The sequence below is a fragment of the Phodopus roborovskii genome, unplaced genomic scaffold (genome assembly GCF_943737965.1).
Source record: "Phodopus roborovskii unplaced genomic scaffold, PHOROB, whole genome shotgun sequence".
In the NCBI taxonomy this organism is placed as follows: Eukaryota; Metazoa; Chordata; class Mammalia; order Rodentia; family Cricetidae; genus Phodopus; species Phodopus roborovskii.
This window is the reverse complement of record NW_026126480.1, coordinates 12,490,629-12,505,540: the sequence shown is the minus strand read 5'-3', so window position 1 is coordinate 12,505,540 and position 14,912 is coordinate 12,490,629. Positions and strand designations below refer to the sequence as shown.

At 41.7% G+C, this 14,912-nt stretch overlaps 1 protein-coding gene across 1 annotated transcript in view; it reads right to left on the bottom strand.

Moving 5' to 3' along the window:
- The window catches only part of Fam168a (family with sequence similarity 168 member A), a 115,543-nt gene extending 108,286 nt beyond the window's left edge, over positions 1 to 7,257 (bottom strand). The window contains exon 1 of the mRNA XM_051192361.1: positions 6,995 to 7,257. The gene's annotated coding sequence lies outside the window, so the exon portion shown is untranslated. The remainder of the gene's footprint in view (positions 1 to 6,994) is intronic.
- Between the last annotated feature and the right edge of the window lie 7,655 nt (positions 7,258 to 14,912).

The window sequence follows — 14,912 nt, the reverse complement described above, 5'->3', positions numbered from 1 at the left end:
AGAAAAAAGAAAAAAAAAAAGAAAAAGAAAAAGAAAAGAGAAGAAAGAAAGAAAGAAAGAAAGAAAGAAAGAAAACAAAAGGAAGGAAAAGGAAGGAAGGAAGACAGACAGACAGAAAGAAAGAAAGGAACAGAACAAGGGATTTGTTAGGGTTGTTTTGTTTTTCAGCTGCTGGAGATCAAACACAAGGCTTCAAACATGCTAGGCAAGGATTCTTCAGATGCCGACCAAAGACTTTGGAATGCGGACCAAGTTGTTTTGCTTTGTTTGAGACAGGGTTTCACATTGTAGCTCTCAATGGCCTAGAACTGAGGGAAAGCTGCCTGCTTCTGCCTCCTGAATGCTGGGGTTCATAAGGTTTACACCAACATGCCTGTGAAGACCAAGTTTTCTCTTATTAGCTATATAACCAAATATAAACTACCTAATTCCTATAAGCCTAAACTGTTTTAAGTCTTTAACACATAGGCACAATTCTTTATACAACAGAAATGTGAGGATTAAACTATATACGGAGGACAGAAAACATCCACCATATTGCTCACAACAGATACTCAACGATTAGACTGTTTTGTCTACTTTTAGCCCTTACTTATTCTAAAGCCTAAGAAATATTATTCTTATGTTTCAACCCCTTCATCCTTAAAGTGAAAAAGTGCCACACAAGCAATGTATTACTACAAATCCAATAATAATTTAATAGTATTTGCATAAGTATAAATAATACTCACATATTTTATTTGCAAATATAAGCTGTATATACAGATGGTGATTTTTCATATCAACTTAAAGCATGAAGACAAGTTAGAAAACTAAAATGAATAGAAAATTACAAAACAGTGCTAGAAATGAAATATGACCAGCAGAAATTGTTGAGTTTGAAGGAAATGATCAAAATGCAAATTTAAATTCAGATCATAATCTCAAATCAGGCAAAGACTGACATTTACTATGAAAAATGTATCAGCCCAGGTTTCCTTCAAAATGTTTAGATCTAAGAAAAAAACACAGCATGGGGCTTGGGAGATAGTTCAGTGGGTAAGAGCATTTGCAGTGAAAGCAAGAGGACCCTAAGTTCAAATGCAATACACCCACAGAAAAGCCAGACATGGCCACTTACACCCAGCATTGCAGGGTTGAGGGGAGACAGGCAGTCTCAGAAGCCTGTTAGCTGGCCAAATGAGTGGGCTGTGGGAGGAGAGTAAACTTCAACAAGACCCTGTCTCAAAAAAAAATGGTGAGCATGGTGGTTCACAGCCATCCAAAACACCAGTACCAGGTGATCCTACACCTCCCTTCTACCCTCCACAGGCATGTGCAAACAAACACCGAGATATATAAACTATTTTTTAAAAATAATAAAAAGGCCGCGTATGGTGAGGCACATCTTTAATCCCAGCACTGGGGAGGCAGAGGCAGACGGAGGCAGACAGACCTCTATATGGTGAGTTATAGGACAGCCAGAGCTACATAATAGAGATACCTGTCTCAAAATAAGGCAATAATAAATAAATATTAATTAAAGAATTAAATTTTCCTAAAGTCAGTCCAGCACTATAACAGGTACATGCACTAGATGTTCTCTGGGTACAAAGTGGAGGCACTTTGTTGTTATGACAACCTTAGCTGTTCTCAAAGATTTGTTAAGGAAAATCCAAAAGGATGAACAAAAGGAAAAATGTCAAAAGCAAAGTTATGAAACATCAACATAGCTCTGCAACGTCAGAGTGCTTGGTAATCAGTACTATGAGTAATGAGAGATAATCCAGGAGTGTACACTATACTGCAGATAGTCACACATCATAGATGCCCATGTATGTTATGTGAAGGAACCAAGGGAGAGATTTAAATGGGAAAGTGACAAGAAAATACCCCATAGACCTGTGTCTTGAGTAACCATGTGGATGGTATGGTAATTCCTTTAAGTTAGGACAAAACACAGAAGAGACAATTTTAACTGTTTGTGAGTAGGAAGTGTACTCATATTCTTTAGTGTCTATATACATGCACAATAGAAAGTTTTTTGGGCACTGGGCTTAGTGTTTGAGTACATAACCTATGGGAAGCTCTGATCTGAAGGGAGAAAAGGATCAGGGGATTAAATGGTAAAGAGATAATACACATTAATTTTGCCTTTTTACTTTTTTGTAATTTCCTATTTATTCCAAGTATATGCATTATTTTAACAATAGAAAAGATAAAGCTTTTTATAGTTAAAAATAAAAATAGGCAGAAAATAAAAAAAGGAAAGGAAAGGCTGGTTCACATAAAATTCAGGAAAGTTATTACTTCTAAGAAAGAAGGAAGATTTAATCAGGCAGGAGACAGAGCCTCCCAAAACACTAACCACTGACTCCATGTAGTTCAGTGACAGAGGGTTTTGTCTAGCATGTTCAAGGTCCTAGATTTGATCCAGAGTGGAGACAGGAAGCAAGAGTAACCTGTGATCCTATAACTTGGATTTATAGGAGCCTGAAGCAGGACTGTTCTTGGACTACACAGCAGGCTACCATCTTTAAGTAACAAAAGCACTAGAAACCTCCTTTTTATAAAGTAAGGCAATGAGTACTGAGTACACAGGTCTTCAACTAGTGGGGATTTTTGTTTGTTTACATTGTTGCTTTTATTTGGTTGGTTGGTTTTTTGTTTTTTGAGACAAGGTTTCTCTGTGTAACAGTCCTAGCTGTCTTGGAACTCACTTTGTAAACCAGGCTGGTTTCAGAGTCAGAGATCTGCCTGCTGCTGCCTACCAAATACTGGAATTAAAAGTGTATATCACCATGCTGCCTCAACTTGTTATTCTAAATTGTGGATTTCTGTTAAATGCACCTTTATACATATAAGACATTTCATAATTTAAAACGTATGGTCAGGGTTAGGGAACCAGAATTCTAGGAAATAACCCACACTCTGCCACTTATTGGCTGTATGCCTTAAACAAAGCACGTTATTACTCTTAACATCATAGCTGTTATTTTTAGATTATGAAACAGTTAACTTTTTTTGACATTTAATGAACTGCTTAAAGTAACTAAACTACAAACATACAAACTATAGATTAATTATGGTTTCAAAATAATATAAAACAATAACTTCCTTATAAACAAACAAAAAATGCCATAATACCTCAGTGGCAGGATAACATAACCATTCTAGCTTCTGCCCATCTCTCTATGATAATGAAAACTAATATTGTTTTATTTACTACATAAAATTGTGTTAAATGCTTTCTTAGTTTATTCTGTTTAACCCACAAAACAATCTTAATGAGGTTAACTTTATTATCCTCACTTTACAGATAATCTCATTGTGTCCAAGGTCACACATCTAGTAGCTGTGAGTGAACTTCAGAATCCACACTTTAGCCCCCACATTCATTTTGCCTCATTTTTAAACAGTCTGTCCTTCCCATGCTCCCTGACATCTCCACCTTCCCTAGCACTGAGCAGGCACTAAACAATGAACATACATACGTGTGTGTGTGTGTGTGTGTGTGTGTGTGTGTGTGTGTGTGTGTGTGTGTGTGTGAAGAAATGAACTCAGCAGGGTGTTGATGGCGCAAGCCTTTGATCCCAGCACTCGGGAGCCAGAGGCAGGCAGATCTCTGTGAGTTCCAGGGCTACCTGGTTTACAGAGCTAGTTCCAGGACAGCCTCCAAAGCAATACAGAGAAACCCTGTCTCGAAACCCACTCCCCCACCCACACCCACCCCTACCCCCATCCCCTGACCCCCACCCCTGCAAAAAATAAGACATGAACTCGTTTGTCTCCTTTGACAGGCTTTGTGTACTATGAATGTTTTGTTTTGCCATTTTAACCATAGTTAAACACACAATTCAAGACCTTCAATGAATTCACAATGTTGTGCAATAATTGCCAATAAGTATAAAAAGGGTATAGGGCTTTACTGAAATCAATCCCCTTTTAAATACTGGAATCAGAATTGAGATTGAAAATCAAAACCCTTGACTCCTAAATTTGTGAACTCTTCACTTTCCTGAGGCTTCTGTCTACTGACCCCTCCTCCTGTTTTCCACCTTTCAATGGCGTCTGCTTCACTAAGCACAGGTAACCATGACTAGAGGAAAACTATCCCCCAGGACAGTTCTCCCAGGTGATTACTTCTCATTCTGAGCTTTCAAAAACTAGGACTTTAACGTCAAACAGCCCATCAGCAAATTCACAAAAGCAATGTCTAGACCCCAGAGTAAAATTATGAAGAGAAATGCCCTCATTAGTTAGATTACATTCTCACTGAATTAAGGTAAACTGTTCAAGTTTGTTCTTTTTTTCTTAGAATACAGAAAACATCCAAAACAAACAAACAAAAAAACACAATTCCAAGAATGTCTATCCCTTTTGGGAGGGAAAATTTCTGGACCCTATATAAGCATTTTTATGTGTTCAATTATGAAACCCAAGGAAAATGGCTTGTTTTGTAGCTGAACACTAAAGTTTTAACCAAAAAAAAAAAAAAAAAATTAATTCCCATTGGTATCAATCTTCTCTTCTTTCCACTTCTCATTTTCCCTCAGACTGAGCTCCAATCAACAGTCACTTCAAGTTTAACATATCACAGTTAATGCAATTAAACCAGAAAACTGTTTTCCTAAAGATGTTGCCTCTCACCCAGGCTCAATTCCCAGCACCCACACAAAGACATACATTCAGACACACCAATGCACATAAAATAAAAATAAACTAAAAAGAAAAAAAAAATGTTCCCACACTTTACATTCCTCTCTACCTTCCTTCATCAGCATTCCACCACAAGAATAAACTCATCTCTAAGCATTAAACCAAATTTCTGATGAATAGATGGAGTTTTTGTTTTTGTAGTTAATGCAACCTGCCTACATCAACATCATCCCCTTAAAAATAAAATATGGTTGTATATACTTCATTGATCCACCCCGGACAGAATTCTGATCACTTAAATTCCTTTAGGAGAAAATTCAATCTATAGAAACAGCCCAATTATTTTAAGTCTTACCAAGCAGTGTCGAAAAAGAATCAAATGAACAAACCATCTTACCCATGAATATTTATTACATTTCCATATTCCTGTCTCCTCTGTTTACATAATGGCAATGCCAAGACTCATCTCAGGATTATCAGTCTGCAATACAATGATGGGCCTAATTGCCTTGCAAACCAGGACACCGATAAATGGAGTCTTCAAGCAATCAATTTTATTGGGAAGAGGTGGGGCTTACTAACCTCTTTCTGCATAGTGCACCTTGCCTGCCTAGAAAATAAATTCAGTCTTCCTATTTTTCGGTATCATTAATCAGTTCTCAAGCAAGAATACACCCTTAACAACCTCAAGTTCATCAAAGTCCATTTAAATTACAAATTCCAGAACTAGTTTTCAGTGTACCAGAGGGAGGAGGAAAAGGAGAAGCAGAAACAGTTTCGCCTTCTCCCACCTTTCATTTGAGAGTGAGTCCCCCACCCCAAGTTTCTCTTTAGGACATAGGAATTTCAAGACACACACACACACACACACACACACACACACACACACACAAACACACACCTCTGTTAATTCTACCTTAAATGAAGGTTCTCTCAAAATTTACCCTTGGGCTGTTATTTCCAGACAATACCAAGCACAAAGGTCAAATTGACAGCAAAAGATACCCCCTAGGAGAATCTTTTAATGTACCTGCTCTGTCCTCTGTGGAAGACCCTTCTAATGACATTATTATTATTATTATTATTATTATTATTATTATTATTATTATCTCTCGCCAAAGCAACCATGGATGTTAAGTGTTCTAACCCCTAAACCTCTGTTGTGTCTTGGAGGACATCCTTTCCTAAATAAGCCAATGACTCCTTCCCTGCACTGCTCACTGGCCCTCTCCATCCTCTGGTCCGACAGTATCCAAACACTGGGTCTCCTGAGTCTTAAATCCCCCTCTGCCACCACACCACAGGTAAGCAGCTCATCACAGACATTACTTATGCTAACTGGCAGAGGGACATTTTCTTTGAGATGCCATCCCTTGCCCTTGCTCACCACCTGCCAATATTCTTTCAGTGACTCCATCTGACTAAGTATAAGTAGTCTTTCATACCCTCTGCCTCCAACTTACACCCAGGGGAGCCACCTTGCTCCCTCCAGTGACTTTAAACTCACCCTAAATCCTTCTCCACTATGCCCTCATCCCCAATTTCAATCCCTGCCCTCCTATTTGGGGCCCAACTTACAATTTACTCCCTCCTGGCAGCTTACCAACCATCTCCTGTAGTTGGAAGTCTCACCGCCCCCCCAGCCCATATTCCTCCAGCAGCCGACCCCAAGAAAACCCCAAACAAATTCTACCTCTTCTGTTCTCTCCAAACCCAAGCTATTTCCTTAAGGATCCACAAATGCCACCATCCCCAGAAGACAACAGCACACTTCAAGCTTAGGTCTCAACCCATGCCAAACCCTTCTTCACTCCCAGCTCCTCCATCACCCTTCCCCGGGTCCACCCCAAATCCCACCTTCCAGAATTAGCACTCCCCGAAGTCCCATCCAACGTTTATATCCCACTCCGCATTAAAAAGATCTCCTTAGCCCCCACCCCAGCTCTGATCCCAAGCTGTCAACTGCTTCAGGCCAACCTCAAATCATCACCTTCATTCAGTCCCCTCCCCCATTAAAAGACATCCCACTCCAGTCTCACCTTCCACCTCGCCCCAAGACAATCCCAAATTCCGCCTCATTACCCCCACCCCATGCTCCTGTCCCAGGTCTGATTATCCCTCCATGTAAAGTCGCCCCCCTCCCCCGCTCCCCTCCCTGGACCTGCTGGTGTCCCACCCTCACCCAACCCCCAGCCCGCGCTCGGACAAGTCTCCCCCACCAGCCCGCCGTTCCATCGCCACCTCGGTCCCCTCCCCCCCAGCCGGCGCGGGGGCCCCACGGCCCCCACCCTCATTCTCTCCGGCGCCACCAGCCCAAGCTCCACAGGAGCGGGCCGGGGGGCGGGGGTCTCCTCACCGGCGAGCTGCTGCAAGCGAAAACCGCGGCGGCGGCAGCTGAGGCGGCGGTGCCCTTGTCTTCTCCGGAGGCTACAGCGGCGACGCTCTCGTTCCCTCGTCCGTGTCCAGTAGGGTGGTGGATGGCGCGCAGGGACGGGAGCCTCCTCCTCCTTCTCCTCAGCTACTCGGCTCTGAATCCTCTGCAGTAGCCGCGGAGAAACCCGACAGTGGGGGAAGGGGACGCTCGGCTGCAGGCAAGAGAGGAGGAGGCAGAGGGAGAGGGCGGGGGACCGCTGAGAAGGGCGGGGGAGGAGGAGCCCGCGCGCCGTCCCGACACGTCCCACAGCCTCAGAGCTCCGGAACTACAACTCCCGGCATGCTCTGCCCCGGTCCTGCGCGGCCTGCATCTTCCAACCGCGTGCCGTTCCTGGGGCCGCACCCTCTTGGGTCACAGACAATGGAATGAAGCCGACTGTCCACGGGAGACTTTTGTAAACTCAAAGACCGCTTGAGAGGGAAGTCGGATATTTCTGCAGCCTCATCTCCATGAAACAAAACTGTCTACGTTTTTAACCTACACAAACACTCGCTTTCGCCCAAGGGACTACACCTCCCATCATGCCGCTCACAGCTGCCCTTTTTCTCCTTCCGGACCCCTCTTAGACCCGGTACTACAGTTCCCAGGAGTGTGGTCCTTGCGAAATGCTGGGACATGCAGTTCTCAGTCCTTCCTCCATGTTAAGAAAAAGAAGTGAAAGAGAGGAAAAGGGGGAGGACTATTCCAGCCCACAGAGCTTGGGCCTAGATGAGCTACATCACCTGTAATTCTGTACTCTCCTCGACATCTCCGATGTCGCTGTCTCTCCAGAACTAACACAGCAGCTGCCTCACTGTCTTCCCTGCAAATTAGAGGATGATTCTGCAACGTGAATCCTCATGTAAAAAGGACATTTGTTTACATTTACATTACTTAAAAGTATTTCATTTGCAAAAATGATCGAAAATTTTAGAAAAGAATGACCAAGGTTATTAGAGTTGATTGTTGAATAGGTGGGGAAGACGTAGATACCCATCAATACGGGCTGATTGAATAAATGGTGATACATACATACAACGTGCTAAGCAGCCATTTAAAATGCTGATAAATATATTTAGACATGGGAGGCTTTTCACAATTTGCTCTCAGAGGGGCAAATTGATTACAGAAACAGCACGATTAGACAGATTCAATTTATTTGAAGTGTGAGGATATAAAAGCATAGCTGTTTCAGGAAAGAGATTCTCCAAAATGTTATCAGTGATTATCTTTGAAAAAAGATTGCTAGGGTTCAAGTTACTCTTATTTTGTATTGCCTCGATTGTGTTTTTTTAAAAAAGCTGAAAAGCCATTTACAAAAAAAGGTATTATCTTCAAATACAATAACCTCGCTTTCCCACCTAGAAACTTTCTTTGGTCCCGTTTCCTGAATGGTGCTTTAGGACTGTGTCTTTCTGTAAACTCAGTAAATCTGCTATTTAAAAGATAGTGATGATTACTGTATTAGTTACCTCTCCGGTTGCTGAGGCAAAATACCTACCTGACAACAGCAACTTATGAAAGTAAGGAAGGGTTTTTTTTTGTTTTTTTGTTTTGCTGGGGTTTTTTGTTTGGGTTTCTGGGGGGGGGGGGGAGGGATGCCTCAAGACAGGGTTTCTCTGTGTAACATTCCTGGCTGTCCTCGAACTCACTCTAGACCAGACTGGCCTTGAACTCACAGAAATTCACCTGCCTCTGCATAAACCACCACAGCATGGATAGAAGGGTTGACTTTGACTTAGTTTCATCTTAGGGAAGAGAAGATTATTTGTCAGGTCCAAAAGTAAATTCATTCAAATGGCTACCTGTGGTGCTTATTAGCTTACCAAAGCACATTCTGACCTCCATGCTTCCTCCACATCAGAAGAACCTGTTACAGAGCTCATGCTGCCATCCTGGTTCTTCTCCAGCTTACTGACTTCCTCATCCCCACCCCAGCTTCTGATTCCCTTCTGACCCTGTTATTTTGACTGTGTTCTCTTGTTCCTTGTCTTTGCCTGCTCTTTCTCTTGCTCTCCCTATCTCCCTCTCCTCTCATGGCCAAGTCCAGTCTATTGCTTTGTCTCATTGCTCTGAATTCTTCCAGGTGCCTCTGGCTGTACTCTCCCTCATTTTGACAATAAAATTCTTCAGAGTAGCCATACCTTCGAGCAGTCATGTTTTCAGTCCATATAGATTGGCAGCAGAAGTCTTATGGGAGGGAGATGCTTGTGCTCAGTAAGCACCTTCTCCTTTCTGTTCAGTTTAGGACCCCATCCCATGGTACTGCACACATTTAGGGCGAGTCCTCCTACCTCAATGAACCTAATCTAGACAACCCCTGGGACAATTCTAAATCCCCTCAAATTAGCAAGATTAACCATCACAATTATAATTTACTAAAAAAACATAAAGGGAACAAGGAACTGTCAATTTCTCTACTCAAATTGTTTCTTTTTCTGGGCTTTCTCCCTCCACTCCGAAGTCTCACATAGCCCAGGTTGGACTGGAACTGACTGTGTATTGAAGCTGGACTTGAAAGCCTGATTCTCCAGCGCCCCTTACCAGCAGGAAGTAGTTTGGAAAGAACGACGCCCAAATTCCCAAATATTGTGTATAAATGTTTGTTTTCATTTAATTGGACTTTGTTATATAAAATTAAATAAAAAATACTCTATAAGCATAAAAAAAAAAAAAAAAAAAAGCCTGATTCTCAGTCTTCCACTCTCCAGTGCCAGAAATACAGGCATGCAATGTGTACCCAGCTTTCTCTTTCTTACTACACAGTCTCCAAACCCAAGCCAGTCATACCTTCCATAGAGTCCATTTCAGACACATTGATTTTCCTTATATCTTAATTCTTCTCGAGGTGGTTTCTATCTAATCTGTGAGCCAGAGCTCACTGTGCACAGGGTAAGCGAGCATAAGGGAGCACTATTATTGTAAAGCCATCTACTACACTCTACCCTACAAGCCATTGTCTGTGGAATGAATAAAATGTAACTGCACTTAAAAGATATTTTTCTGGCCTGGGGAGATGGCTCAACAGATTAAGGCACTACTAGTTAGGCAAGCCTGACACCCAAGTTTAATCCCCAGAAGCTACTACATAGAAAGCTTGTGTGGTGGTGAGCACCTGTGACCTGAGCGCTCATTCAGGAGGCAGAGATGGAAAACCACCCAGCAGCTCCTGAGCCCTCTAGCCTGGAGTACAAAGCACCTTGGCAGAAACATGGCCTCAAGAGGTAGAAGGGGGGGGTTGTTGGTGGGTTTTTTTTGGGGGGGGATTTGGTTGTTATTTATTTTTGTTTGTTTGCTTGCTTAATTTTTTGTTTTTGTTTTGTTTCTTTTTTTGTTTTCTTTTACTCTCTCTCTCTTTCTCTCTCTCTCTCCCTCTCTCTCTCTCTCTCTCTCTCTCTCTGTCTCTTCCCAGATAGGGTTTCCCAATGAAGAAAATAATATAAAATAAAATCAAAGTCAGGAGTAGTGGCACATATATGTATATGGCTCTAGCAGCTGGAAAGTGGAAACAAAAGAATCACGTTCAGGGTCTGCTTCCACTACATAGCAAGTTCAAGGCCAGCCTGAGCTACATGGACCCAGTCTCAAAAGAAAAACAATGAAACTTTATTTTGTTTTGTTTTTACCTATTTATTTGTGTTTATGCCTGTGAGTGTTGTATGTGCACACATGTGCCCTTGGAAGTCAAAAGAGGGTGTAGGATCTCCTGAAATGGGAGTTTACAGACAATTGTAAGCTGCTGTGTAGGTACTGGGAATTGAATTCAGGATCTCTAGAAGAACAGCCCATGTTTTTAGTCATTGAGCCATCATTCCAGCCCCCAAGACTTTCCTGTCTCTTATTTTGTAACACGTAAGGCTGAACATGGTGGCTCATACCTTTTATCCCAGCATTCAGGAGGCAGAGGCAGGCAGATCTCCAAATCTGAGGCCAGCCTGGTCTACAGGCCAAGTTACAGGATAACAAGAGCTACACAAAGAAACTCTGTCTCAAAATACAAAACAAAGTAGATAACTGGATTCCTCAAACTGCTCTTTTCTCTGTATTGATTTTTATTAATTATTGTTTCACCATTATGATATTTCTTTGTTAGTAATTATTTCCATCAAGTCTACATTTTCCTTTGTGCAATTTCAGCACTGTTGGCTTTAATTTTGTGTTATTTCTACTAAAAGGAATTTCCCCAGGGGCCAGCTTTTTAGTGTTCAGTGTTATTGACAAAGACAGGATCAGTCAGTCTGCTTTCCATCCATAGTAAATTGTACCACATGGAGATTTAGCCACTGTCCATTTTATTTTTGTTGATTATTTCTACTATATGGAATTTTTCTATAATCCTATTAAAACAAACTCAGAGTCAAAAATGACACTGTCCAAACACTATTCTTTGTGTGTCATCATCAGATTAATTTGTACTTTGCAATGAATTTGTCCTAGTAACATGATGCGCATTTTGCACCTATCTCTCAAAGCATCACTGGAAGCCTTGATACAAGGATGGGATTTGTTTCTACAACTGATCTGGGGACTGTACTGATTGTGTGGTGGAAGGATGTTTACCCTGTCATGCTCAAGGCCCTGAGTTTGAAAGTCTCTAAGGACAGGCATGGTGGCACCCACATATGGCATGTACAGTCAGTAAGACTAGGTATTCGAAGGCCAACCTTAGCTAAATGGGACATTTAAGGCCAGCCTGAATTGCATAAAACCCAATAATAATAATAATAATAATAATAATAATAATAATCATCATCTGTGTAGACATAAGAAATATGGACATTAAAGATTACATTAATAGAACTAGTATTTATTTATGACCCAACTGCTGGTTTTGGGTCTACATCTATCTATTATTTTATTAAATCCTTCAGTCTGTGCTTCCTCAGATACACCTTTTAAATTATGTGTTCATTTATTTATTTATTTGGCTTTTCAGAGTTTCTCTGTAGCTTTGGAGCCTGTTCTGGAACTTGCTCTGTAGACCAAACTGGACTTAGACTCACATAGATAAGTCTGCCTCCCAAGAGAGTGCTAGGCTTAAAGGTATATGCCACCACTGCCCAGCTAAGTTTTTAGTTTTTTAAAAAGGCTAACCATGAGAAAACACATGGATATAAAGAAAATGCTCTGAAAGAGCTTCATGAAACCAAATAGAGACAAAAGCATGGAAATATTTTATAAGACTAGGACAAATGGAAAACTGCCATTTATGTTGAAGACTGTTAAATGAACCTCCCATGCCAGCTTGCCAGAGTGTTAGGAAGTAAATAACACACCACTGGCATTCAATATGTTAGTAGCAAATACCCATTCTAATATTTCATCCCAACAGTCAATGGTAAGTGAATAAAGTCGCACCCTATTCATCCTTCAGGACCCGAACCAGATAGCAGGAAGCCTCTGCTAACCTGTTTGGTTGGGAGGCTCCCAAGGCTGGCGTACACTCTTCACTGTCTACCTTCCTTCCTCAATGACAAGGCCCAAGGGGGTCTGATTCATCTCTGTGACCTGGAACTCAAGCTAGCTCAGAGCTTCTTGCAAGTTAGGAGTTCAATAAATGGTGGTTGGATTAATGAATCAATTAACAGGAAAAGTACATAGACTATATAGATAATCAATTCAAATGAAAAAAAGTACACATTAAGTGGACAGCAAAAGATAAATGGAATTTTAGGAAGCCATCATAGCAAGGAATGCTCCCACACAGCGATGACAACGTGAGGGAAGACCCTTGATATACTGGGCTCACTTCTAGCTCCTGCCACTTCTAAGCTTCATGACTTCGGTCAAGTTGCTTGCCACCTGTGCCTGTTTTCCTCGTCCATGAACCTGGTCAGCCCTGTAGACTCCCCTCCCACAGAACAGATGAAAGGTGACTGAGGTAATGGGTGCTGTCCGTGGTATGAAGAGCTGGCAGAGTGATGATTGTCACTGACAAAGGCCAGACTTGGGAGAAGCAGTTGGAATTGAAGCCTAGCAGAATCCTTCATAATAAGCTGCTCAAGTATACAAACTCTTGCAGAGGACTTAGGTTTGGTTCCCAGCACTCACACAGCAGCTTACAACTGTCCCTCACTCCAGTTCCAGAATACACAGTGAATGTTCCTAAATGCAGACAAAACACTCATACACATAAAATACAATAAATATAAAAGAAATAAAGAAAAGTTGGGCTAGCAAGATGGCTCAGCGGGTAAAGGCTCCTGCTGCCAAGCTTGACAACCTGAGTTCAAGCCCTGGAAACTCAGATGGTGGAGGGAGCAAACTGACTCCAGAAACACCACACACACACACACACACACACAGTGTATTCAAGGGGATACATGTACATGTAAAATAAAATGTAATAATAAATAAGTATATCAATCACAACTGTTTGAATCGTGTCCCCCTCAAAACAACAGCAATTGTCCATGTCCACATTGTAATGCTTATACTTGTGAGTGTGACCTTATCCGGAAATAGGGTCTAGGCAGATGGGATTAAATAAGGATTTTGAAATGGGATCACCCTAGATTTAGATGATCCCTAAATCCAGTAACTTCATAAAGAAACTTATGTTTTTAACTTTTGTCCAATATTGGAGCTTGAACTTAGGACCTTTTACATGTTAGCTAAATGCTCTGTCTTTGAACTCAGTGCAATCCCCATGTCCTGGAGACATAGAGGGGATCACATGGTGCTATACAACTGTAATCCAGCACCCAGAGGCTAGGTTGAAGGGTTGAAAATGTCAAGGTTAGCTAGGGCTACATAGGAAATCCTGTCTTCAAAGCAGAAGGGAAAAGCCAGGCTTGGTGGCGTACACCTTTAGTCCCAGCACTCAGGATGATGAGGCAGACAGATCTTAGTGAGTTTGAGGCCAGCCTGGTCTACAGAGTGAGTTCCAGGACAGCTAGGCTACTCACAGAAGCCCTGTCTCCAAAACAAAAACAAAGGGGTGGGGAGTTGCATGTCTTCAATCTCATCACTCAAGAGGATGAGGCAGACAAATCTGTTAGTTTGAGGCCAGACTGATTTATGAAGCAAGTTTCAGGCTAGCCAAAGCCACATACTAAAACTGTCTCAGAAAATAAAAATAAATAAATGAGTAGGAGTTTGGGGTTGGAATGCTGAGAGATGGCTCAGTGGTTAACTGTTCTAGTTGCTCTTCTAGAGAACCCATATTTGATTCTCTATATGCACATAGCAGCTCACAAGCATCTCTAACTCCAGTTCCAGGGGATCAGACACCTTCTTCTGGTCTCCACAGGCACATAGACATAGGCAACCAAAATACCCATGCAATAAAACAGCAATAAAAGAAAAAAATTGTTTGGCTTTTCGAGACAGGGTTTCTCTGTAGCTTTGGAGGCCTGTCCTGGAATTCACTCTGTAGACCAGGCTGGCCTTGAACTCAAAGAGATCCACCTGTCTCTGCCTCTGCCTCCCCAGTGCTGGTATTAAAGGCTTGAGGCAGCATCAACTGGCTAAAAAAATATTTTTAATTCCTCCAGATAGAGTCAGAGAAGTCTGTTTTAGAGACTGTTGGTTGGGTCCCTTCTTTGAAGAGGAAAAAAACCTTTAACTTTTACTAATTTCTAATTAAAATTTAGAATTTCTTCAATTCTGTCTATAGACCACCACAGAATGATAGTAGTCCCTATGGCTGACACCCATAGAAAGATTAGATGCTTTTACACACACTAGAGTCAGAGCAGATCTAAAAATGATGTTCACTGAAATGCCTTCCTTCACTGTTAGACACCTACTGGCTTGCACTATCCAAAACCTTAACCAGAAGCACACAGAAAGGTGGGAAAAGAGAACTGACCACAGATGTTGTCCTCTAACATCCATATGCACACCTGTGCACGCACCA